We start from the raw sequence: 27972 nt of genomic DNA, 5'->3' as shown, positions 1-27972 counted from the left end.
CTTATGTTTTATTCCATTCCGTATCATCATTAAAAAATTATTGGATGATATTGCTAATGATAGTAAAAACTATGGTAATCATCATCATCATCATCATCATTATATAACTTGTCTTCTATGCTAGCATGGGTTGGATGGGTTTGACAGGATCTAGTGAACTGGAAGACTGTGTTGAAATCCATTATCTATGCTGGCATGGTTTCTATGGCTGGATGCCCTTCTTAATGTTAACCACTTTATAGAATGTACTTTTTCACGATACCAGCATTAGGGAGGTTGCCAAATAACCTGAAAGATACTAAAAAAAGTAACCCCCTCAACTGAGTGAGGTTGTAGTAGAGGGGGAGGTGGCTTTATACCAGGTGTTTAGGGGTTAAGTATGATAGAGAAATATGTACAGGTGACTTGCTATAGAAGAGTGACATGGCTCCCTCACATTATATAGAATTGGATAAACAAAGATGATAATTATTGTGAGGGTGATGTTGTTGTTGATGATGAGTTATTACTATTGTTAGTAGTGGTATAGTAGTGATGATAGTAACAGCAATAGAACACGTGTATCAATTTATAAGAATGAAAATAAAAGCTTAAGTGTTTGATTGCTTCTGTTAAAATATAAAACAGATGATAGACTTCCTCGTTTACTGTAACGAGCGAAGATCCAGACAACCAAGACAACAGGATATTGCACATTAAAACCAACCAAAAAGTTGCCTGTATGTAACCAATGAGCGGTACTGCATTGTTTGTGTGTCCCTATTAATTAACACAGAGTGGCTAAATCCACCTAAGTAGATATTTCTGTTGTAAGCAGTGGCTGGATGACAAAACTGATGAAAGGAGTGATTTGGTAATTTGCAGTGCTAAAATAAATCTTATCCAATGTGATGGAAACAGGAAATAAGCAATGACTCAGTTGACCATAACCGTCCATGATAATAATCACTATCAAATATATTGTCAATATTTGAATATACTTTCTATCATACTAGCACTGGTTGGCTTTTTGCCATTTCTTGTTATTTATTGGTATTTTGTCTGTGAGACCGAACATTGTAAAATCCAACCTCATTGTATCTTCTCTGCCATAAGTACCTTCTATTAATACATGGCTTGTTTTTACACAGCTGGTATTGTACCTTTGCATCATTAGTCAATTCGTGTACTTCTGCCTCTCTTTCATATACCAGCTGATGCATTAATGCTCTGTTACACTTCACTTGCATTCCACCTCCACCTTTCATTAAGCTAACATTGTATAGTATATCGTACAATTCCACTCACAGGCTCAAACTGACCAGTTTATGGTTTTTCATGTCATCAATGTCTCTACTATTAATTACTCTTACAAAGGAAAAGAACTATATTCAATCACTCAACCTGCTAGATATAGTTGCCATATCTTAAAATATGCCCTACCCCTTAATATACTCCCTGATATGCAAAAAGATAGGATGGGCATGATTGGAATGCTTTTTGATCATAAGTTTAGAAATGATTAAAGAGGGTATTAGCCGTGGAATTTACCAGTGGGTCTCTTACTAGTTAAGGAAAATATATTGAATTACAGAAAACACAGTTCTGTTTTATATAAGTGGTGGATATAGTTATGTGCATATGTGTGTGTGAGAGTGAGCGGTGTAATACATATATCAATAAAAACTCTTTCCCACATTCTGTGAGTTTTGATAATACTGTAATATTTGATATGTGATATTATATTTTTAAATATATATTACCAGGGAGCCTGATTATGATGACTGCTTGATCATTGCTAATCTGGGGTTAAACAACAAATCAGTTATCTAGAGATCTTACTGCACCTTTTTTAAACCCATTGTATGCACCGATATTAAATTCCTATCTAATCAAATAATACTGATCATGCATTGAGCCTATCAAATATTGATCTATTATTAATGTATATTGATGCAGAGTTGTTCTAAACTGATATTAAATTATAGTAAATCAATAATATGCTGATATGATCACTGCCAAGCATGGCCACACCTCACTGAGTGGAACCAGTTAATGAGTATTTTTTTTTCTTTCTTTCTTTTACTTGCTGGATTTGGTGGAAAAGGTAGTTACCCATGGCCTTTGCAAGCCCTCTGAGACCAGTGAAATTGATGCTGTTAATGTTCTGCTTAAACTGTTGCAAGTTGACACTTGCTTTGTTTGAGGGTATTACAAGGAATATCATCAGAAATGCTGGCCCTCTTACATTGAACTTTGCTTGGATGTTTGCCAGAAGGTAAACATGGTGGAGTAGAAGGGGATAGTTTTGTAAGAAGTTTCCTAAGTTTGTGCAGTGTGGATTTGGATGTATAAGTAGGTAGCAAAAGTTGAGGCCTTCTCAACAGGATTGCTGCTCACAGAAGCATCATGGTTAAGAAATGGAGGAAAAAAGAATTCTCCAAGGTTGGTAGAAATCCTTCTGGGGAAGGAATCAGAAAGACTTGGCTGCAGTTTGGTTGGGCAGGAGCACCAAGGGTTGCACAGTACATAGAAGTATTCTTTGATAGTGATCTTGCTGGAATAATGCTGCCTAGTTTTGGGAAATGGTTGAATTTCTTCAGTATTATAGGCCTTGTTTTTATTTTTTGTAGCTATAGTAAACCACTTGGAGACTTGGAACATTGAGTTTTTGTTGTGTATGAGATGTGGAGTGATATGACTAAAAGGATAGTTTCAATCACATTTTGTTTTTGATGGGTTAGGCGAGCGGTACAAGAGCTGCCAGAGATGGTGAGCATAGAACTGGTGAAAGAACTCTGACCAATCAGCTGAGATATCATGTCATAAAGTCTATATCTGTGCATGTGTGATGGGATGGCGATAGGCATTGGGTAGTATATGGATGTATGTTGGGCATGATTAAGTAATGAATTCGTTACAAACAGATTTTAAACTAATCAGAGGCTGATTGACATTTAACCTAACAAAATATTGAAATAATGATGTTGTGATCATACATAACAGCTAATACTGTAATATTGATCTAATATTGTTACAATCTAAGCTTATATTATTATTAAAAATGTATCTTTTCATAAGAACAAGGGTCAATGCTTAACTTTTGCTTTTCTCTCATTAACCCTTTTGTGGTTATATTTCTAATTAAACATTGTCTACATGTTTCAATTAATTTTAAAAATAAATAAAGAGTGGGGTTAGTAAAATAACTAACATCTTCATGATGAAGTTGGTGTATAGAACATAACTGTACAATGGTTCTAAATTCAAAATAAACTCATTAAAAGTAACAGGTTTGTTTCATGGAACCAGAGGCATGATGATATCTATATGGGTTAAATAAAAGAGAGGTAAAACGCCTTTTTCTACAGGATGTTCGTCTCCGTTAGGTAAATTTCTGATGCCTTTTTTCTTTGCTACTGAATTCACATGATAGAAATATCACAGCTTCTTTTAAGACTAAGTATTTCTCTTTTAGAGGTGTTCATTTCCTTTCACCAACCCCTACCCCCTACTTAAAGCATTCTACTAATTCTTTTCCTCTTCCTTGGGTAGAAAACTCAATATTGTTGGAATTCACATGATTTCCTGTTGAAGGTACCGCTATGAAGATACTTCCTGGTGATTTACTAAAAAAAATAACTAGATAGTATATGTATGTATGGATTATGTGTATACACACACACACACACACACACACACACACACACACATGTATATATATATATATATGTCTGTCTGTCTGTCTGTCTGTCTGTCTATCTATCTATCTATCTATCTATCTATCTATCTATCTGTCTGTCTATATGTGTGTGTATCCTTAACAGAAGGGGGCAACATTTTTAGGGATGAGGATATAGTACATGAAGGTGGTGGTGCCTTACCAACACTTTAAGGCTATAGTAAATGAAGGTGAAACTAGCACCATGCTAGTACTTTGTTTGTTGACCTTGGAGGAATGAAAGACAAAATCAACTTTGGTTCAGGGTTGGAATAAAACACAATAAATGATATATAGAAATAAGAAAAATAAAACAGAACAGATGCAATTTATTATGAGAAAGTTGAAGGGTCTCAGAGCTGATTGACTCAAGTGTGTCAAGTTATTGTTTCATAACTGGCAAAATTTCTTTGATTCAAATCATCAATTCCTATGTAGCATTTGACACACACTTGGTTCTTTAAATAAAACCCAGTAGCTTACCTCAGGGGTCTCTTTATTATTTTCTTTGGTTTTTGCCTCATTTTCATATATTATCTGTGGCATACAACTAATTTTGTAGTGCTTGATATACAGTTGTCATATAGTCTGTTGAGAAGTGATACTGTGCAGGTTTGTGCTAAAATAGTTATCAAAAACATAGGCGCAGGAGTGGCTGTGTGGTAAGTAGCTTGCTTACCAACCACATGGTTCCGGGTTCAGTCCCACTGCGTAGCACCTTGGGCAAGTGTCTTCTACTATAGCCTCGGGCCGACCAAAGCCTTGTGAGTGGATTTGGTAGATGGAAAGAAGCCCGTCGTATATATGTATATATATATATATATATATATATATATATATATGTGTGTGTGTGTGTGTGTGTGTGTGTGTGTGTGTGTTTGTCCCCCCATCATCGCTTGACAACCAATGCTGGTGTGTTTACGTCCCTGTAACTTAGCGGTTTGGCAAAAAGAGACCGATAGAATAAGTACAAGGCTTCCAAAGAATAAGTCCTGGGGTCGATTTGCTCGACTAAAGGCGGTGCTCCAGCATGACCGCAGTAAAATGACTGAAACAAGTAAAAGAGTAAAATGTATTATTGCTAAGACATTCAAAGAAGTGAAAGAATTTTAACAGAATATCATTGAAATAGCTGAGGTAGAAATTCCATGCTGTGCCCACATAATATCTTAATTTCCCAAATTCAGTGATTCAAATGAGATTAACACTCCTCTTGGGGGTTCCTATTTAATTCCCTAAATATTATTTATTCTGAGTCGAGTTTCTTTATTTTTCTTTATTTTTTTTTAGATAATATTTTCCTATTTATTTTTTTTTTATATCTATAAGTGATAAAGAATGGTAAAATAACATCCTTTTCCTTATGTTAAAAGTAGGTATACTTGATTTTGTTTGTTAAGATAAGCTTGAAAATGTTTCATTTCACTTTCTTCTGATTTCATAGTAAATTTTTTTTTTATCAATATACATGGTCAACATTTAGGGAAGTTGATTGACTTTCCCCAAGTACACTGCTAATTCTTATTTCATCAATAAATACTACAGCAAAGACCTCTTTCCGACAAGAAACTGCAGGTTATGAAATAGTACTCAGAAGAAACTGAGGGTTCTGTGGCCTGCTACTAATGGGAATAGAAAATATAAAGAGTTTGAAAACAGGGTATGTCAAACTCTTTATAAAATGACAGGGTCTGCAGTGGAGAAACTGGGAAAGTTAAGAAGTTTGATATATGACACGGGAAAGGAATTGTTTTATTGGACACAGTGTGAGGTGACTGGTGTTATCGTTGGGTCTAACTCATCATAAAGTAAATACCACCATGACCAATATCCAAACCACAGTGGAAAAGGCTAGGCACTGGATTCGGTTAAAAAGAGACGATGAGTAATGGCTAGAAGAATGATGAACTTTATTTGATAACCAGTGACAGGAGTGCCAGTGCTCATTAATGCCGTCGAGAGGTAGGCCCTGAAATGGTGTGCATACTCTCCTGATGACCCCATACACTTGCTGGCTTCTGATATGCAGAGCTCTTGACTGGTAGCACTTGCATGTGCAAGTTGTTTGCAAAACATTTGAAGGAACACAAAGCAGAATTTCCAGTCAAATTGAAGAAATTACATACTTTAATGTATGGAATTTAGAGAGTTGAATGGTGACCTCACTATTACCAGTGGCACAGAAAAGGCACCTGGTACATGCTGTAATGTGATTAGTGTGAGGAAGGGCATCCAGCCATAGAAACCATATCAGACACTGGAGCAGTCCTTGGATCACTCAGATCTTGTCAAACCATCCAGCCTGTGTCAGCATGGAACATGCACATTAAATGATGATGGTGATAGTGGTGATGATGGTGGTGGTGATAATGATGGTGGTGATGATGATGGTGGTGATGATAGTGCTGGTGGTGGTTGTGGTGGCGGTGATGACTTTAATGTATTTAGTCTATTGCCTTGGTCACTGATCTTAATATTTTTTAAGTGGTCACAACTGAGATGTGTTTTACTAAGTCATACCAGAAATCTCTGTCTTCCATTAGCTTTGGTAGGTCCTCAACTTCTCTGCAAATAACATCAATGTAGATGTAAAGTCTTTGTCCTGCACTAGGCTGTGCAAGTTTCCAAAATATAACTTCTGATATAACCTGAGATTCAGCATGATATATTGATTGGCTAGCAAACTCTACCCTGTATTGATCTACAATAATAGAGATGGATGGAATGTGTCTATAAATCTCTTCTTTGGTCTTGTGTCATGCTCATGCTATGAGATATTTTGAGCCCTCAGTAAGTAATGTCATCCTGTTGAAAGTATCATCATCATCGTCATTATCATCATTTATTGTTTGTTTTCCATGCTGGCATGGGTTGGATGGTTTGAGAGGAGCTGGCAAGGCTGGAAGCTGTACCAGGCTCTATTGTCTGTATTGGCATGGTTTATGTAGCTGGATGCCCTTCCTAAGGCGAGCCACTTTACAGAGTGTACTGGGTGCTTTTTATATGCTGCCAGCACCAGTGCTTTTTACATGGCACTATCACCAGTGCTTTTAATGTGACACTAGCATCGACAGGGTCACCAAGTACCTTGCAAGACAAAGCCCCCTCAACTGGTAGGGTGGAGAAGAGACAGTAGTATTGAATGGGTGTAGCTTTGTGTCAGTTAAGAAATTTAAAGTATTGAAGGGAAAGATATACGGGTTGTACTTTAGCATAGATACATGGATACCCAAAATTGAAAATAAAGGAGAATGTGTTAGCAAGTAAGACAAAGAGAGTGATAGTGAAAGAAATGATGGTGAAAATGTGTCAGGACATGCCCTCAAGGAACAATGGGGGTGGTGAGAATAGGTGAGGTAATATAAAGGCTTTGGCTGGGTGAGGCCAGGATGAGGTGACTGCAGCAAATGATGGAGAGAAATATATGTTATACTGTTTTCTCTTTTTTTTTTTTGTCAGTGTTTGAAAATGCACACAGGCACGTGTTCACAGGCACACACACACACACACACACACACACATGCACACACATTTATGCATGCATAGTTTCATCTGACTGATGCAGTTGTGGAGAAGGAAAAAGCAGACATTAAAATGATAATGACACATTCATATGTACATATGTTCATACATGCATATGCATGTACATACATACATACATAGCCACACCCCCATATATGTATATACATACACATGCCCCCATATATATATTTTTGTGTATACATACATATGCCCATATATGTATACACACATATACACACCCAGATACATACATAGATGCATATATGCATGCATGCATGCAGGCATACATACATACATACATACATACATACATGTGTGTATAAGTATGTGTATATAATGTCTATACTTCTATGAATATACTATCTGTGTTTCTCATCTTCTCCTCCCGGTAACCTCCCCTTTGCTCTCTTTCTATTTCTTTCTTACTTGTTCTATTTATCCATCTTTCTGTCTAGATAGATGGATAGGTAGGCAAACAAGCAAACAAACAGACAGACAGAGGATAGATAAACCTGATAGCTAAAATAAATTATTGTATTCCTGTCTATCATGCATGTATCCTGTCTAACCCGACTGTCAACATTCCTCTCACCTTTTTTCCCCACTCTCTTTTCCAAATCGTGTTTATTTGGATGTAATCCCTCCCTTTATTTTATCACATTTCCCTGCCCTGTCTTGCCCTGCACTGCCCTGCCCATAGCTCACCTATTTCGCTCACAGTATTGTTCCATCCCTGAGCCTGTATGTCAAAAATAAATATTTCATTAGGCAAGATTTCATTATGAGTTCTGTTGTAAAAATACTGCTGGCTTACACTGCGGGACTGCAGGGTATATTTGTAGTGTAATCACAATTACCAATGCAAACTGACAAACCGTATTGATGCTACAACTCACTGAATCATTTATCCTCAATAGATTCAAGATCAATTTTTACTATGTTGACTGGATAAACCTTAGTATAACACTGATGCTGGCTATGAAACTTCTATAAAAAAACACTATTCTCAGCTGCATCTCATCTGTTCAGATAACTTTAAGAATTTTTTGTCTTTTATTTTCCTGGTTTATTCTTATATTCTTTTACTTGTTTCACTCATCAGAATCATTTATCTTTGCTAGATTCAGTATCAGTTGGACTGTGGCCATGCTTGAGCATCACCTTTAATAGTTCAGTCAAGCAAATCAGGCCCAGTACTATTTTTTTAAAGCCTAGTATTTATTCTATCAGTCTCTTTTACCTAACTGCTAAGTTACAGGGATGTAAACAAAACAACATCAGTTATGAAGCAATGGGTGGACAAACACAAAGATACCCATGCACATGCACGCAAACACACACACACACACACACACACACACACACACACACGCACGCACAACAGGCTTCCACACAGTTTCTTATTTCTTTATTGCTCACAAGGGGCTAAACATAGAGGGGAAAAACAAGGACAGACAAAGGGATTAAGTCGATTATGTCGACCCCCAGTGCGTAAAAGAGTAAATATTTTAACAAAATTATGCTAACTAAAGGTTTAATGTGACAAAATTATTTATGGGAAAAATTATTTTTATGTCTTCATTAAAATCATTACTTTTTTCTCTTCATGGTGCAGTATTAATCAAACAATAACAGTAATATACTGAGGATAACTCAGTCCACTTTATGACCCAACTCTTCACCCTGTAAAAATTGACGTTGTGAAAGAAAAATGAGGAGATATTATTCTACCTCTTATTTTGCAGAAAATTCCTTTTGAGTGAAATGGTTCTGTATATGAATATATATGTATTTGATGATTTAATGCGAAGAAAAGTTCATAAAATTAATGAACTGGAGCAGAATACATGTCTTTACATATCTTACATTCAAATATTTAGACAGAAGCATGTTTGATGGGAAGCTTTTAAGGTACATCATTTGTTTATTTTTCCATGAATCACCATCGTTATCAACAACAAAAACAATGCTAGCAGCATCATGTTCTTTTTAATGTTGTCTTTTCATGTTGTCATAGATTGTATAGATTCTGTTTGTCTGTCTGTCTGTCTGTCTCTCTCACTCTCACTCTTTCTCTCTCTCTCTCTCTCTCTCTCTCTCTCTCTCTCTCTCTCTTCTTCTCTCTCTCTCTCTCATGCAGTGATTTGAATGTAAGGTCATTTCCTTTGTCAAGATCCATTCCTTAACCCTGTTGTTACTGTACTTCTTATTGAAATACACAGACCCCTTGTTTTAACTAACTTTGAAAATAAGGAGGAATTTCATGAAAGTAATTTTTTCATTATGTGTCTGGTGTTTGGAACATAAATTAACATGAAATTTTGATGGAAGTTTACTTTCATTTAGATCACTTTAAAACAAGATATATGTGTCATAATACCAGGGGTGGGGTTATCAAAAGAGTTAAGATCAATCCTAACTCTCATTCAGGCTCTCACTTGCCTAATAATCCCCAATTGGTTTTTCATTCTTAGTTGAATTGATTTTGAGAAAAGCGTAACTCTGCCATTGAATTGACACTTATCTATAATAATAAATGCCAAAACGAATTTCTGTGTGTCAGTGTGTCACACTTTGAACTCTCTCTCACTATTCAATGACACTTCTACTTCTCTTGCTGAGGTGAGAGTAATAGTAGGCAGAGAGACGGTGAGGGTGGTAGTAGATTGACAGTTGAGATGGTAATGTGGTGATAGTAATAGTATGAACTGTAGTTGTGATAGAGGCAAAGGTGACAGGGATGATGGTGGTGGTGGTAGCTGAGGCGGTCAAGCATGATGGTGATAGTAAGGGATATGAAAGACGGTGGTGATGGTGGTGGAGGGGAAGGTAGCGAAGTCAAAGGTGTTGATGGTGGTGACGTCGGAAGTCTGAATGGTGTGTGTATGGCAGTTGTAGTGGTGATAGTGGTGATACTGGTGATGGTGATGGTTGAAAACAATCAACAGAAAGAGAGAGAGAGAGAGAGAGGGAGAGAGGGAGAGAGAGAGAGAGAAAGAAAGAAAGAAAGAAAGAGGTTAAACAGGAAAAAAATTGTACTGGCCCCTGAATGAGAAGACAAAAAATGTTGTTTATCATGAAGCTTTGCAATAAGTTCCAAGTCAACATATCATAACATTGTTTTGACAAAAACTGTTCATTGCTTGAAAAATATTGGTCAAGTTTAATAAAATTTAATATGTACTCAATGCATGAAGTGTCATTATTGGGTTCAAGGCCCAATGATGAGCCCTCCAATAGGAGCTAGTAGCTAATAAATGCGCTGCTATGGTCCAGTAAGGGAGCCTCTCCAAGTTTTCTCAACTTGCTAGAAATAAAGCAAACTTCCTTCAGATCACATCCTACCATCTTAAAATGAAAGGACCTGTTGGGCAGTGTAAGGTTAGATATACAAGCACCTTTGATAATGTGTCTGTTCATTCATAGCTTTGATCATGGCTGACCTGGGCTAAGCAACAACGACTGTAAATCTCCATAAGCTACAGAATGAAGGAAAAATTTCCAAATGAACACTTGACTGGCTAGTGATGGCAGCCAGCTGTCCCTCATATCGTACTCTGTCTTCTTGAACAGTGCTAGATACAGTACATCTGAAAATAAGATGGGATAGCATGGATGGTATACTTGATCAACTAGAGTTAATCGGGGGATAAACAGCAACCACAAAAAATCCACTGCTTACAATCCAAAACTGAAATCTGCTCTGGTTTCTCCTTCGTCATTTAGCCTGATGAGACAAAGAACTTAGCTGAAGCTAGGACAGGTAAAATAAGTTACTTGGGTATGAGTGTGTTTCAAGTATTGTTGTTGACTGGATACTTTTTTGTAGCATATTGGTAGCCGATGTCCTCAAGCTTGAAAGTCTTGGCACTTCTGATGTGCCTTACACAGAATTACAATGCATTATGAAACCTGGAACTAAGAACTAAAACCTGAAATGATGGAAAAAATACAAATTATCTTCTGCTTCTGTTTTCTTCCATCAATTTTTCTTTAACACTGAACACCTTTGACTCTCAACTAACGTTTTTTGAGAACTTAACCTATTTTTTTCCTGTGGATGTATTCATCTCATTTAACTTCCAAGCTTTACTGCGGCCTTCCAACTGACAAAGGTTTCCAGGTTCAAGATTTTAGAAGAATCTTTTATTTTCCCAATGTGCAAAATACAAAAATCAAGTGAAAAATTACTTGTGCAAAACAAAAAGCAAAAGTATATATGAAACAATGCATGCATACAGTTATGGAATAAAGACACACTCAGAACAGAAATTAATCAATGTGGGTGGTCGCCATGACAGTGAATGGTGTGTTCCACAGAAATGAACGTGATGCTTTTATTTTATGAACACTATAAAGATCTAAAAGTAGATTAAAAATGAGGAACCTTGGTTAAAATGAAAGCGAATCATTGTATTAACATTATGCAAATCTATAACAATTCAGAATTTAATGCTTGACTTTCTATTTGAGATTTTCAGTGCTGAATCCATTTAAAAATTTATATTTTGGGAAAATTTTATAAGTGAAGCAATTCATATTTTACTGCTCTGTTATCTTTCACTCACATATAGAACATTTAGTGCCATATTATATTATATTAGCTTTGCACAGAGATTATATCATTGCCAATAAGGGTTATCCAAGGCGTGGTTATTGCCAGTTGAAAAAACAATTTTTTTTACTATATTGTATATATTAGGTATCTTAATAATATTTAATGTTACCTGGTTATGAGAATAGTTCTAATTCTTCTGGTAATGTCAGTTGCAACAAATGTTTTAAAATTAATTTCGGGAAGTAGAAGAAAAAAAGTCAGTGACTATGACTGACCTTTGTAGATTTTCTCAGACTGGTGAAATTGAGGCAAGTGCATCCAGTAGTCAAGAGTGGAGGTATTATACTCTCTCTCTCTTTTACTCTTTTACTTGTTTCAGTCATTTGATTGTGGCCATGCTGGAACACCACCTTTAGTCAAGAAAATTAACCCTAGGACTTATTCTTTGTAAGCCTAGTACTCATTCTATCGGTCTATTTTGCTGAACCACTAAGTTATGGGGACGTAAACACACCAGCATTGGTTGTCAAGCGATGTTGGAGGGACAAACACAGACACACAAACATATACACACACATACATACATATATATATATATATATATATATATATATATATATATATATATATATATATATATATATATATACATATATACGAGGGGCTTCTTTCAGTTTCCGTCTACCAAATCCACTCACAAGGCTTTGGTCGGCCCGAGGCTATAGTAGAAAACACTTGCCCAAGGTGCCACGCAGTGGGACTGAACCCAGAACCATGTGGCTGGTAAGCAAGCTACTTACCACACAGCCACTCCTGCGCCTACTACTTGCTTAATCAGAAGATTGGACACCATTATAGTAGCGGTAAACGAGAAACAGTGAGAAAGAATCAGTGTGCTTGTGTACCACTGTTTGCAGCATGTTGGTGAGTGAGTATTAATCAGTCAAGTGTTACTTGTTACTTGAACTTACTGGCGATTCCACATATTTCATGTGCTATTGCTCTCAGTAAAGCAACAGCTGTGACAGAAGGAGGTGTGTGCCCAATTTCATGATTAAACTTAAATATTTAGCACTCATGTTATTTAAAAATTCTCAAAACTATCTCAAAGATACAGAATAAACTATTTTCTCAAATTATGAAAATGTACCACCAGAGGTGCATATAGCAGTTGTGTGAAGTTTGTAATGAACTACTAGTGGTACATGTGGCAGTTAATGTGTTAAGATATTTTGGTATGTGTAGTAGCAGTACTGTACCAGATATATATGAATTGGACTCCATAGTAGATTGCTCTTGCACTTTTTAGAGGATCAAAGACTAATTGGAGGTTAAGTATTCTATGGCTCTGAAGAGGAAACTTTGCCTTTGAGATGCTATTTCTTGGCCATAGATTGTGCTATAAATTAAATCTTCATAGCATAGGTTTGTGTGTTGTTTATGTGAATAGAGGGTGTGGTGCAATGATGGAGTCATTGTGATATTGAAGGAGACAGAGTTGTGAGGTTTCCATTCATTTAATCAAGTGCACGGCATATCTGGGCTTGAGGTGTTGTGTGGATGATGCTCATGTGCAGAATTTTAAAAGGCAAAAGGTAATAACATCTCTGTAAAAGTATGGATGGTTAGAAGTAACACCAAGTAGATCATTTAAGATATGTGTGGAAGACACAGCTAGATGTGTGAATACCAAGGGATAGAATATATGTTGGAGTGATCTCTGTCAGTGTACACTGCTATGGAACAGTATGATGGAAACCTTCTAGTCCAACAGATGAGATAAGGCCAGATGGGAAAAATCATTATCCATTATCATTAGCCATCTGTTTAGGTAGTCCATGATGTGTTAGTATATGATGCAATTACTAATATATTTTACAACAAATATTGTTTGTTATTGATGTGACCCTGAAACGAAAATAATAAAACATCTAATAGAAAGTTGGCTGCAAGAATGCTGTCAGAGTTAAATATTTTGTGCACTCTTTGGACCAGAAAAACAACAACAAAAAAAAGAAATAACTAATAAAATGATAGTAAATGACTGGTTAAATAAATGTACAGCCAGTACCTTGTGGGAAACCAATTCATATAATCAAATAAACATTGTTTGGTGAGTTATATAGCTAAATAAAGTTTTATAACATTATGTTTCGTGACAAAGTTTTAGAACAGTGTAGTTCACCAAAGGTGTGCAATATAAAAAGAAACAATAATTTATAAACTAAATAACAATTTAAAGACTTCAGGACAATAAATATTCTTTCTTCTACAGATAGTAAATAACGACATTAAGTACACAGTAAAGTATATGTTAATGCTTCAAACAAACAATTTGAAGAGTATCTAAACATAACAAGACACACTGAAATATCGAAGTCAAGTTATATATGAAATATTACCATGTTATTGTTACTGTTTAACCCTAGATTGGCTCTGATCAAACAGGTCTATGATCACAATCATTCCACAAGAGCGTGACCATTCCATCTTTTTTTTTTTAATATTCTACATTATGTAATGTGACCTTCCTTTATTAAGACAATTGTTGGGGGAAAATTTAGTTGTCGTCTCTTGTAAGTCAAAACAGCCTTGTTGAAGCTTTCTTGTTGGCTTGTATTTCACATAAACAGGTTGTATTTGGTTAGTTCTATAAATGAAGATATTTATATGAATTACTGGAAGAAGCTAAGACTGAAGTATTAAAAATGAAGAATTTCTTTGGTATATAGGAAAACACATATTTACGTAGCAAGAAGAAATAGGAATGTAAATTTGATGTTTTTTTTCCATAAGTATTATCAGCATAATACTTAATATATAAAACTCTATGTAAAACTTACAACATAATACTATCAACATAAAAATATCAATCGTATAATGCTTAAGACACTATATCCTTCAAAAATTCCATGCTTTCCCAAATTCACCAACATTACTCCTGATGTACCTATACATCTTTTTTCCTTTGTGGTTCTTTCAGTGTTCACTTTCTTTCTTTTTTTTCTGTGTTTATTCTGTGTACTGTGCAAGTACATTTAGCTTCCATTGCTGTCTTTCTTTATGTGACTTATTTATTGTTTTCTATCTCGTCAACTAACCTTTTCCCAACAAGTTGTAGTGCACCTGAGCACTGTATACAATCAGCCCATTATTTGGCAGAATCACTGGTATGTCACAAAAGTGCATTAGTAGTATTTCTTCTGGCTCTTTACGTTCTGAGTTCAAATGCTACCAAGATCAACTTTACCTTTCATCTTTCTGGGATTTATAAAATAAAGTACCAGGGGTTGATTCAATCGATTAACTCACAAAAAAAAAAAAAAGAATGCTGGCCTTTTTATTCTTTTATTCTTTTACTTGTTTCTGTCATTAGACCACGGCCATGCTGGGGCACTGCCTTGAAAAACTTTAGTTGACTGAATTGACTCCAGTGCTTATTTTTTAAGCCTACTTTTTATTCTATCAGTCTGTTTTGCCAAACTGCTAAGTTATGGAGACATAAGCACACCAACACCAATGGTGGAGAACACACACACACACACACACACACACATACACATGTACATATACGTATACATATGATGGATTTCTTTCAGTTTCCTTCTACCAAATCCACTAACAAGACTTTGGCCAGCCTGAAGCTATAGTAGAAGATACTTGCCCAAGGTGCTATGCAATGGGACTGAACCCGGAACTATGTGATTGAGAAGCGAACTTCTTACCACACAGCCACACCTGCACCATGTTGTAAAATTTGAAATAATTATTAATGGTTCTAAGGTTTGAAACCAGGTCACCATTTCACTTCACCAACATTTTCATTTTCTTCTGGCTATTCAGTCACTCTGAAATAAATAATTACCTTATTGACCTTTACAATAAATTCTCAGGGAACTGTCCTAGTCACTGAAAGTTAAATTTTCTGATCTGTCGCGCTTGACCTAAAGTATTTAATGGGCTGTTGACTTGGAATTCTGCTTCTAACAGGAAGTGTTTTTTTGGTTTTTTTGTTTTTATTTCTGTTTTCACTACCATTCACGTCCACAGTTTATTTACCCACTCCTTCCTATAAAAGACTTTCATTAAAACATATGTACCTCCCCACTTAATATATATATTACACTTAATGTACATTACATGTGAAAATCACACATGTGTGTATATCTGTGTGTGTGTGTGTGTGTGTGTTTGTGTGTGTGTGTGTGTGTGTGTGTGTGTGTGTGTGTGTGTGCATATATAAATATAGATTTGAATATGAATGTATACACTCAAAGATATATATGCAAATCAAATATACAAAGACCGAATTAATACATATATTATTTACCTTTCTGTATTCATGGTCTAGTTCATGACACTTTCATAAATTTTGTGTGCGTGTGTGTGTGTGTGTGTGTACAGGGTGTTCAATCAATAAGGCTGCATTTATTATATTTAATATCTAAAATGCCTTATATTTGAATGACTGAACTCCACTGTGCATATGTATTGAGTACTTCTCGGTTCATCTGTTTATTCAAAACTCACACACCTCTCTGTCTCTCTCTGTTTCTGTAGATACAGGCACAGTTCTGTGTTAAGAAGTTTGCTTCCTGACCATATGGTTTCGGATTCAGTTCCACTGTGTGACATCTTGAGCAAATGTCTTCTACTTTAACCCCAGGCCAACCAAAGCCTTGTGAGTGGATTTGGTTGATGGAAACTGAAAGAAGCCCATTGTGTGTATATGTATGTTACTGTCTTCTTTCCTTGACATCGCATGTCACTGTCACTGCCTTGCAAGTGATGTCCCTTGTTTCCAATCTTTTGGGACATGTCTGATCATGGGGAAACATTACCTATTTCGGAACAGGTAAGGGTTGGTGACAGGAAAGGCGTCTGCCTCAACAAATTCCATTCGATCCAAGTAAGCATGGAAAAGTGGATGTTAAATGATGACATATGTATTCTTTTATTCTTTAACTTGCTTCAGTCATTTGACTGCAGCCATGCTGGAGCACTGCCTTTAGTCAAATAAATTGATCCCAGGACTTATTCTTAGTAAACCTAGTACTTATTCTACAAGTCTCTTTTGTCGAAATACTAGGCTACAGGGATGGTGGGGGATAAACACAGACACACAAATATATATATTTATATATATTTTGAGCATGGCCATTGCCAGTACCGCCTGACTGGCCTTCGTAGGATTTTCGAGCGAGATCGTTGTCAATGCCCCTGGACTGGCTCTTGTGCGGGTGGCACATAAAATACACCATTTTGAGCGTGGCCGTTGCCAGTACCGCTTGACTGGCCTTCGTGCGGGTGACACGTAAAAGCACCCACTACACTCTCTGAGTGGTTGGCGTTAGGAAGGGCATCCAGCTGTAGAAACTCTGTCAAATCAGATTGGAGCCTGGTGTTGCCATCCGGTTTCACCAGTCCTCAGTCAAATCTTCCAACCCATGCTAGCATGGAAAGCGAATGTTAAACGATGATGATGATGATGATGATGATATATCTTAATATATAAAGCTGAAATTGTGCGTTTGTGTGAAGCCTTTTTGAAAGTTTATAAAAATCCACATTTTCCACTTTTTCGTAAAAATTTTTACATCAATGGAATTTTCTCGATCTGAACTTTCTAGTGCAGTAATTAGATTTTTAAAATTCCGTTTACTTTGTGTGATTTAAGGGAGATTTGGCTGTCGTTTCTAGCAATTTTTATATTTCATCCCTTCTACTTGGAACGTCGTTCTTACACACGCGCTCAACATAAAAATATAGAGAGTAACAGTGGGAGAGGGAGAGAGAGAGTAAGTGATACATACAACGTCATAGATTAAACTTTCATCTCAGTATTCTTTACCTATTTTTCATAACATAGATACGTAAAAACACACACAACCACACATACATAACCTGTGACAACAACATACACATTTCTCTCAATCTCTACTCGATTCTCCCCCTCTTCCTCTCTCGCTCTCTCAAACGTATACACGTCCAAGTAAACACAATCATTCACATCGTAGTATATTTACAAAACATTGACGGCATAACTACAGAGTTGTATCCCCCAAATTTGGAAGGTCATAACTTTCATAAAAATGAATATTTTTTAATGAAATTTTCTATGCATATATTATTTATTATGTAGATTCCGAATATACAAAAATTTTGGTGAAAGTGTTTTGGGAGGCGGTGAGGGACAATTTTCGGAAATTCCACTTAAATTCCTCTTAACTTCCAGGAAAATGAATATTTTTTCGTGAAATTTTCTACAAATATACCTTGATGTATGTACATTTCAAGCATGTAGGAATTTTGAAGGAAACAACTGAAGGTTATTTTTGAAAAGTGTTCCCCACTCGGTGGTGTTTCGGAGCAAGTCATCCATATTTGTTTCATTTTTCTCTATTATGTGCTTATGCGCATCCTTAGATTTCTAATGAAGTAATAGGCAGTGAACAGAAGCTGTCATAAGAAAACTTTTAACTACCTCTATTCCCCCCCCTCTGTACCTCTTCCTCTCTCGCTCTCTCAAACGCATACACGTGCAAGTACACATTCATTCAGTAAAATATAACCCATGTTCGTCAATGTTTTGTAAATATACCACGATTTTCACTAGGGTGTTAGGGTTAGGGTTTTAGGGTCAGGGTTAGGGTTACGGTTACGGCTAGGGTTAGGATTAGTGTTACGGTTAAGGTTTTAGGGTTAGGGTTTAGGATTAGTGTTAGGGTTAGTGTTAGGATTAGGTTTAGGATTAGGGTTGGGTAATCGTGCGAGTGTTAATCTGAAAAATTACAGATATCTGAAAAGTACCGACCCTGCCATCTATTATAACTTTTGTTGTTCTGTTTAATATATACATAGATTATGCCTCCAAAGAAGAGAGTTTGCTGGGGAAAGACAGCAACCGGTTTAAAATGACAGCCACAGACTGCAGCAATTCACCACATTCCAGTAGCTACTTTGAACATAATGCAAAATGGTGCATCAACACCTTCTGCCCAATGTGATAGAATTCTGGCAAAACTGTTTAGCAACAGATCGCCAGCAATTACTTCATCACAAATTACCATCCTAGCTCCTGTGAAAAGGGATTACCCTGCTATGTATAATCAGGGCAGCGCAAAAAGTTGTTTTGCACAAGCATTTCTATAGCCAATTACACGGATGAAATTTACGTATGCTTAATAATTTTACGCAAAACAGCCTTCAGACTTTCCCTATTAATTTCATCGTCTTTTGAATTATGAACATATTTACATCATAAGGGTTTTTTCGTTGTAAGGCTTTCTTTTTTAGTTGATTTTCAGCTAGCAAGACTTATCGTAGATGGCATAATGAGTCACACCCGGACAAGGTCAGGTTATACTGCTAGTATATATATAATTGTGAGAGAGAGAGAGAGAGAGAGAGAGAGAGAGAGAGAGAGAGAGCCAGACAGATAGATAGCGATATAGATATATAGATAGATACTGACATACAAATATACATATATATGCATGTATAAATTTATGAGAGAGAGAAATGTACACACACATCACATATGCACACACACATGTGCACACACGCATGTATAAATATGCATACAGTCATTTCTCAATTAGTGCCTAAACTTCACCCCATCACTACTTCAACTTGGCTCTTCCTTTCACGTTTGTCAAGGTAAGAGGAAACTTTTTAGTAACAGAGTAGATGGAAAATAAATTATCGTAGGTGTTTCCCCAAATTATTTTCACTTACGTGTTTGTTACACCAGCTGGCTGTTCCAGTTCCACACATAGAACTGAACTGACACCCATACACAGTTCACAGGCACACCCAGAAGCTATGCCCTCCATTAGACTTCCTCATTCCTCTTTACATTCTCTGTGTTAAATACTGCACTTATATCTTTTTTCTTCATGTTCATCAACTTGCGATTATGAATTACATTAGAAGATATATCTAATAAGTAGATAAATATATAATTGTGTTAATTACATTGGTCTACTTCAGAAATTGGGTTAAAGAAGTATATATATATATATATATATATATATATATATATCATCATCATCATCATCATCGTCATTTAAAGTCTGCTTTCCATACTGGCATGGGTTGGATGGTTTGACTGAGGGCTGGCAAGCCAGGAGGCTGCACCAGGCTCCAGTCTGATTTGGCAAGGTTTCTACAACTGGATGCCATTCCTAGCACCAACCACTCTGAGAGTGTAGTGGGTGCTTTTTATGCCCCACTGGCACGGGAGCCAGTCAGGTAGTACTGGCATTGAGCACGCTTGAATGGTGCTTTCTGTGTGCCACTTGCCTGAGTGCCAATCAGGTGGCACTGGTATTGTTCGTGCTCGAATGGTGCTTTTTATGTGCCAGTTAGGGCATTGGCATCAGCCATGCTTGAATAGTGCTGTGTGTGTGTGTGTGTGTGTGGAGAGCGAGAGAGAGAGAGAGAAGGAAAAATAGACACACTGACAGACAGATAGATAGATAGGTGCTGGCATGGTGTGCTTAAGAAACTTGTTTTCCAGCCACATAGTTTCATGTTCAATCTCACTGCATGGCACCTTGCACAAGTGTTTTTTACAATTGTCTTGAACCAACTTGTGAGTGGAGTTGATACATAGAAACTGAAAGAAGCCCATTGTATTTGTATGTATATATATATTTTTTTATCTGTGTCAGTCTCTTGGTACTCACAGTTTCATCTGTAGGTGCACAGGATCTTCAGACAAGAAACTGACTCAAACCAAAATGAAATAATTAATCTCCGTTATGGTATTGAGCACTCTTTCTACCAATAGTTAACGCTAAAATGGTTGCATATGTGTGTGTGTGTGTATATATGTGTGTACATACACATTCACACTCACACACACACAAACTCGCACATACAAATACACATATGTCTATGTACATGTGTGTGTGTGTGTGTTTATGTCTCTGTCTTGACATTGTATAATGGTTGTAAATGAGTGTCCTTGTATATGCAAGCATAGAAAAGTGAGCATTAAAATGATTATGATGATGTACACAGAGAGAAAGAGAAAGGGAGAGAGAGAGTGAGAGTGAGAGAGAGAGAGAGAGAGTGAGTGAGAGAGAGAGAGAGAGAGAGAGAGAGACTCTTTTGAGTTTCGTTTTACTTTTCAACTTAATACCTTAAAGCTTGTCCAAGTCTCAAAGGGATTCATACAGCAAACTATCAAGAAAAGAATTCTTTATCCATTGACAAACACTTAGATTAAATATGTCTTAAAAGAATAAATTATGTGTTGCAGCTAATGTCACTTAAGCCTGGCTTGTCTTTCAGTTCAAAATACAGCATACATACAATCACATAAGTCTCTGTCACTCTATCCGTCTTCCCCCTCCCTTCTTTTTCTCTCGTATCTTTAAAGAACTTTAGTCCTTCTTGCCTACCTTAAGTGCAGACTGATTAACTGTTCTAAAAGTGATTTGGGCATTGTAGGTGTATCCTTGACGTTGTCAATTCTGATATAACAAGGTCCACTGGTTTGCTCCAATGGAACTGCAGTACTGCCATTAACAAGTGGTTCTGTGGTTTTGAAAACAATACGCAGCCTGCAGATTCTTCTGGTTTGATATTGTGGGACTTTTCTCCTTCCATGTTGAAAGCATATTTTCTTGAAGCCATAGAGTTTGAGAAGCAATTCACTGGGATTAGCATTCTTTGATAGTTGAACAATCGTGCATGTCAGAAAGCCACTGATATATCATGATGATTTCTACTGGACCAAAAAAAGAAGGTAACTTATTGTTCTACATGTCATTTAGGAAGTCTTGGTAGGGTTGAGGTTTTGGATTTCATTGTATTATTTATCCTAGATACCTTCAAGAATTGCACCCCTCCTAAAACTCTGGGTTGAATAGAGATGAAGGACTGGTCATTTCAAGTAATATGAATGGTCACATTACAAATATATTTCGGAAAAACTTAATAGGAATCCTCAAAGTCTTTGGTTAAATCATAGCTATCATCACCAATCTTCATCACCACGCTCCTTGTACCTTACTGTAGACCTGAAACAAAGTATGTATTACTCCTGCAGAAAGTCTTATTTCAATCACTCTTCCAGTTATAATGAGAAATATAGAGCCATCATCAGTAAGAGAGTCTTTAATTTATTCTCAGGTTGAGATATTGTCAGCAGAGCTGCACCCCATTACAATGAAGTGTTAGCAGGGTGGGGCCTAAGTGAGAAGTTGATGTGTATGGAGGATCATCCACAACTCATTTCTTATGATAACTGAGAAGTAGAAAATAAATTGGTTCACTCATCTGATTTCAGCCTAGATTTTTCTATGAATGTAGCTAGAACATTTTATCCTTCTTTAGATGCCATTTACCAAGTAGATATAAATACCACAAATTCTTTAACTTGCATAATGTTACGGTTAGTTACTTTTTATGAAAATAACATCACTCCCAATACTATACATTATAAAAGGAAAAGCATACACCTGTGTAGTCCTATCTCTGGCATTCACCTGCAGCTGCTGAAATCAATCCATCTATCCACTGGTTGTTTTCACTATTTTCCCAGACAGTAAATTATAGGTGACTCTCACTCCACTTGACAGTATCTCAAAGAATGACATGGGACTTGCAGTCAGCAACTTTGTGAGAAGTTTCACTCAGCATAGGTACTCTTTTTGGTTCAAGGGTAAGGAAAAACATGATATTATTTAATCTGGAAACATATGCCTTGCATAATTTGGAGCTTACTCAGTAAGGTACTTCTAGGAACCCTCAAAAATGTAATCATCCATTGGTTTTGTACATTCACAGACAATTAGAATAAGAGATATCCTATTCATAAAGCAGGCTAGGGTTAGTGACAGGAAGAACATAGTGCTGTAAAACATTACCTCAATCATACATTCGTCTGACCCTTGATAACATGAGATACCTTCTGATTTGCCTAGAATGTATATATATACATGTGGGCATGTGTGTATAGAGAGAGATGTAATATATATATATATACATATATACATACACACTCACACACATGTATATACCCTCAAACAAAAAGCATTTAATAGAACTGCATACCACTACAAAAAGTAGTTATTAATATAGCAAATACAGAGAGAAAAAAATTCCTCTAGACCTGAACACACTCAACTAATGAAACAAACATTATAACTGTAATGTAATCTCATTCAACCATCTATTTAACCTCAGTGTGATATCTAATATTACAAAAAGCTTTCTAAATATGATCTGGAAATATTTACCCACAGGACATTAAAAATATTCCAAACTATTTAACTGGAAAAACTTAAAACTTAGTTATAGTTACATGACTAACATGAGGAATATCATCACAGGTAGCAGACAACCCAAGGCACACAGTAGGCACTCTAAAGCACTAAGCCCAACAAAAAACAGAAACCAATTCTGTGAATAGCTATCTAAGTATTCTCATCAAACTAAATAGTAGAGGAGGCAATTTATGCAAAGCTGAATCATTTGCCTGCCTACTACTTTGTCAGTCCCAAGAGGCATACAAGCTCCTAAATCCTGTATTGATAGATGTGAGGTCAGTTTTAAGAGCTGATACATAAGCCATAGGTTCACTTTTAGACACAAAAGCAAAGGAAGCAACATACATTATCAAGTTACATATAGCACTTGAAAAATCACAACATTGATAGTTCTATCATGTGGTCTATAATGCCCCTCAACATTAAGTATATTCTCAGTTCAAAATTCTGTGGCCTCTGCAATGACGGAAAGTATTTCATCCTCATCAAAATCAAGCATCTTCAGTATCTTCATGAAAAAAAGTACATTCTTTTAAAGTTTAATAGAAACATCATGCCAGCTTAAACAAATTAATCACATGTAAATCAGAAGTCCACTATCCAGTAACTCATACACAAGACAAGTTTGAAGTCACCGATATGTTGAATCATGGAAATGGGCTTCATGTGAGAATGTTATCCATTCTATCTGCCTGTCTATCTGATGAATAACCAAGAACAAGGATGTGAAACTGAGTAAGAGAAAGGGTAAGCCTAAAATATAACCAACCAACCACACTCACACACACACACACACACCAGAGAACAGAGACCTTAAATGATTATATATGTGTGTACACATACACACACACACACACATATGGCCATGTTGGAGTACCACCTTGAAAAGTTTAGTCAGACAAATCAACTCTGGTACTTATTTTTAAGCCTAGTATGTATTCTATCAGTCTCTTTTTGCTGAACCACCAGGTTACAGAGGCATAAAAAAACCTACACCAGTTGTCAAGTGTTAGTAGGGGTACAAACACAAACACACACACACACATACACACACACAATAGGCTTCATTTTCTCTCTACCAAATCCACTTGCAAAGCTTTGATCAGTCTGGGGTTATAGTAGAAACTTGCCCAAGACGCTACATAGTGGGGCTGAACCTAGAACCAATTGGTTGAGAAAGAAACTTCTTACCACACAGCCAAATGATCACTGCCATCATTTTATCACCACTTCTTATGCTGACATAGTTTGTACAGTTGGACAGGATCTTATGAATTAGAAGACTACATAGTTCCAATGTTTTGAGATGGCCCGTATAGCTGGATATCCTTCTTATTTGAAGCACTTAACAAAGTGTACTGAGAGCTTCTCTCATGACACTGGCACTAGATTACATGCTAGATTAAAGCGCTCCCATATATATGTATACACACGTGCACATATGTATATGTGTATATGTATACATATATATGTGTGTATGAATATATTGGGTCATCCCATAAATAATGCATTTTTTTTGTAATTCTTTTATTTTTCAAAATTACGATAAACAAAGTCCTTTTTTTCATGTAAAATATACTCTCCTTCATTTTCTACAATGCTCTTCCATTTATCTGGTAGACCTGCAAGGCCCCTCTTCCAAAATTCCCTTGTCCATGATGAAAAAAATACTCCTCCAGTACTGTTCTGACCTCATCTACAGACTTCATATATTTTCTGTCCAAATGATGTTGAAGACTGTAGAATAAATAATAATTAGATAGGGCAATGTCCAGCAAATATGGTGGGTGGAGCATCATTCCCCATTCAAACTGCACCAGCCTTTGGAATGTCATCCTTACTGAATGTGACTGAGCATTATTCTGGTGGAAGAACATCTGTCGTCTTAAAACCAAAGATGGTCATTTTTCCTCTAGCGCAGGTGTTGATGAATGTTTGAATGACCAAATTCAAGCCTCTCTGCTATGTTCCTCAACAGTTATGATGGGATTTTCTTCCACCAGGGTTTGCAGGACATCTTCGCTGTGCTCTACAGATATTTCAGGATGTGGCTCATCTTCTAGGCTGTAGTTTCTGACTCGAAATTTCTGGAACCGTCGTTGATACTGGCTTATGCTTATTGTCCAATCCCCATATACTGCATTAATATTCCTCACACTTTTTGTTGCGCTGTTGCCTTTATTGAACTCAAAGCAAAATATGCTGAATATGCTCCTTTAAAACTTCAGTTATAGCTTTGAAAAAAAAATAACTGTTAAAATCGAACTACACTCTTCAAAACTTGCACTAAGAATAAGACAAAGTAAAATGACTACCTGCTTTTATAGCTAGTTGATGCAGGTAGTTTATGCCATCCCTTTCTGACTTTTAGTTCATGCAATTGAAAACGTTGCATTATTTATGGGATGACCCAATATATATATATGCATATATATGTATGTAACTATGTGTATGTGTGTGTGGGGGAGGGTATATATATATATATACATATATATATCTGTATGTATGTATGTATGTATGTATGTATATATAAAAATTTGTATATGTGTATGTATCTTGTTCATCCATCCATTTGTTTATCATTTTCATCTATTCTTACATAAGAAATCTTGTTTACAATTTACAAGATCAATTCTTTTCTTGCTCTTTCTATTCCTTCCTTATTCTTTCTATTTTCATGTTTACTTCGCAATTGAGTCATATGCAATTGTGTCTTTCCCTGACATTAATCTTCATGACAGAATCTTTTTGGAATTTACTTTATTTGTATCTTATTATTTCTGTATTTATTAGCAAGAAATGGATAATTTTAGATTTTTAGACTACACAAATAGAAAGGAATGAAATGAAAATAGAAGAGAGTTAAAGAATGAAACACTAGAATATTTTAATCTCAAACTCTGTGTATTTATCTATTCATGCTTAAGGTTATCAATTGAATATATCTTACTTTATTGCATAGCTCAATGTTATCCTAGTTCTACGTCATACAGGTATCTCTCTAGCCTACTTTATTTATATTTCTGTGTGTGTGTATATGTATGTGTGCCTGTCTGTGTATATGTGTATGTGACCGTGTAGTTAAGGATTAAACTCTGCAGCCGTGTGCTTTTGGGGTTCAGTATCACTGTCCAGCACCTTGGATATGCGTCTTCTACTAAGGGTTCAAGTTGACCAATATCATATCTTCTAATCTTTTATCTTTTATTTGTTTCAGTCATTATATTACGGCCATGCTGGGGCACCACCTTGATGAATCTTTAGTCAAATGAATTGACTCCGGTACTTATTCTATCAATCTCTTTTGCCGAGCCACTAAGTTGCCGGGACATAAATACACCAACATTAGTTGTCAAGCAGTGATGTGGGACACACAAACACACACATGTATCTATCTATCTATGCATATATATATATATATATATATATATATACATATACATATACATATACATACATATATATATATATATATATATATATATATATATATATATATATATATATATATATATATATATATACACACATACATATATATATATATATATATATATATATATATACACATTTACGCACACATCCACACGTCAAAGTCACTAGCCCCTATCTTCCACAGGTTCCTTCCACTGTTAGAGAGTGGCACTTCCTCACACAGCTGTCCTCATCCATACACAACACATGACCATACCTGCACAGTCGTCTCCCTTGCACACCACATTTGATGCTTCTTATGCCCAACTTTTCTCTCAGAGTGCGTACACTCTATCTTGGTATCTGCTTGGATAATATATCCCTCCATACTCACATTTAACTCTATCCATTTGATTCCTGATATCATTTATATTCTGTAAGTTGGACTATTTTACATCCATGCACCTGCACATTTTTTCTATTAAATGTATTTAATATTTTGCGTAAACTGACTTCCTAACTTGCTTCTCATTACATTTTCTCATCTACCAGCTCAAGTTCATATCTCTTGAGCACTTCAAAGTGTATTCTATATGGAGAACACCTGTCTCTAACCTATAAACTATATATATATATATATATATTTGTTTTGCAAGATTTTTGATATGAAATCGTGTGTTGAAACAGATATTGTTGTATTTGGGGATGGTCATGTTGCCAGTTTAGCCAATAAAAACACACACATTGTATATTTGGTGTTAATTTGCTTCTGCTTTATATTACATTACATTAATCATATTTCGGCCAGAGTTCTTTCGTCACACTTCTGTGATCTCATCAGTGGTCCTTTGCTTTCTTTCTTCTGCTGATCGTTAGCAAGGAGGGACACACATATAAGAAAGAAGAAAGCAAAGGACCACTGATGAGGTCACAGAAGTGTGACGAAAGAACTCTGGCCGAAATAGGATTAATGTAATGTAATGTAATATAAAGCTGAAGCAAATTAACACCAAATATACAGTGCGTGTGTTTTTATTGGCTAAACTGGTAACATGACCATCCCCAAATACAACAATATATATATATATATATATATATATATATATATATATATATATATACATACATACATATCAGGGATGTGCTGCCTAGGTAGGCAAGGTAGGCAGTGCCTACCTTGAATAAAATAGATCAATAGCAGCATTTTCCTTTTATGGCAAAATGTGCACCTAATTCAATAAAATAATGAAGGTTACTCTGATTACTATACATAAAATGCAAAATATTTGACTTTTTTGTAGATTGGGTAGGTATAATTCACCCCTGCCTCTCAATCTCAGTATTAAAAGCTAAGCATAGAACTACTGTAGTAAATATACTGTGTACACTCCTACAACACTGTTTTCTTTACGTGCTATAAAGGCAAAAGTAAATCTGCCTTCAACTCATTCGTGTGCCTATGTTTTGCTTACTTTTGTGTTTTACTACATAAAGGT

General features: G+C 36.0%; 1 protein-coding gene, 1 long non-coding RNA gene and 1 other non-coding gene across 3 annotated transcripts in view; 2 read left to right on the top strand and 1 right to left on the bottom strand.

Moving 5' to 3' along the window:
• LOC106875007 (tyrosine-protein kinase STK) overlaps positions 1-27972 on the top strand; it is a 433941-nt gene that overhangs the window by 49022 nt on the left and 356947 nt on the right. The window lies entirely within an intron of this gene.
• LOC128247441 (U4 spliceosomal RNA) lies at positions 11825-11956 on the top strand. The gene has a single exon (XR_008263825.2). It is a non-coding gene; the product is annotated as a U4 spliceosomal RNA (small nuclear RNA).
• Positions 13207-17661, bottom strand: LOC149136689 (uncharacterized). Its single transcript, XR_016241200.1, has 2 exons — positions 16111-17661; positions 13207-14430 (listed from the first exon to the last, which is right to left on the bottom strand). It is a non-coding gene; the product is annotated as an uncharacterized LOC149136689 (long non-coding RNA).

This window comes from Octopus bimaculoides, chromosome 3, assembly GCF_046866305.1.
Source record: "Octopus bimaculoides isolate indiv1 chromosome 3, ASM4686630v1, whole genome shotgun sequence".
NCBI lineage: Eukaryota > Metazoa > Mollusca > Cephalopoda > Octopoda > Octopodidae > Octopus > Octopus bimaculoides.
The sequence above is the reverse complement of the archived record's forward strand: the minus strand, read 5'-3'. Positions and strand labels throughout refer to the sequence as shown.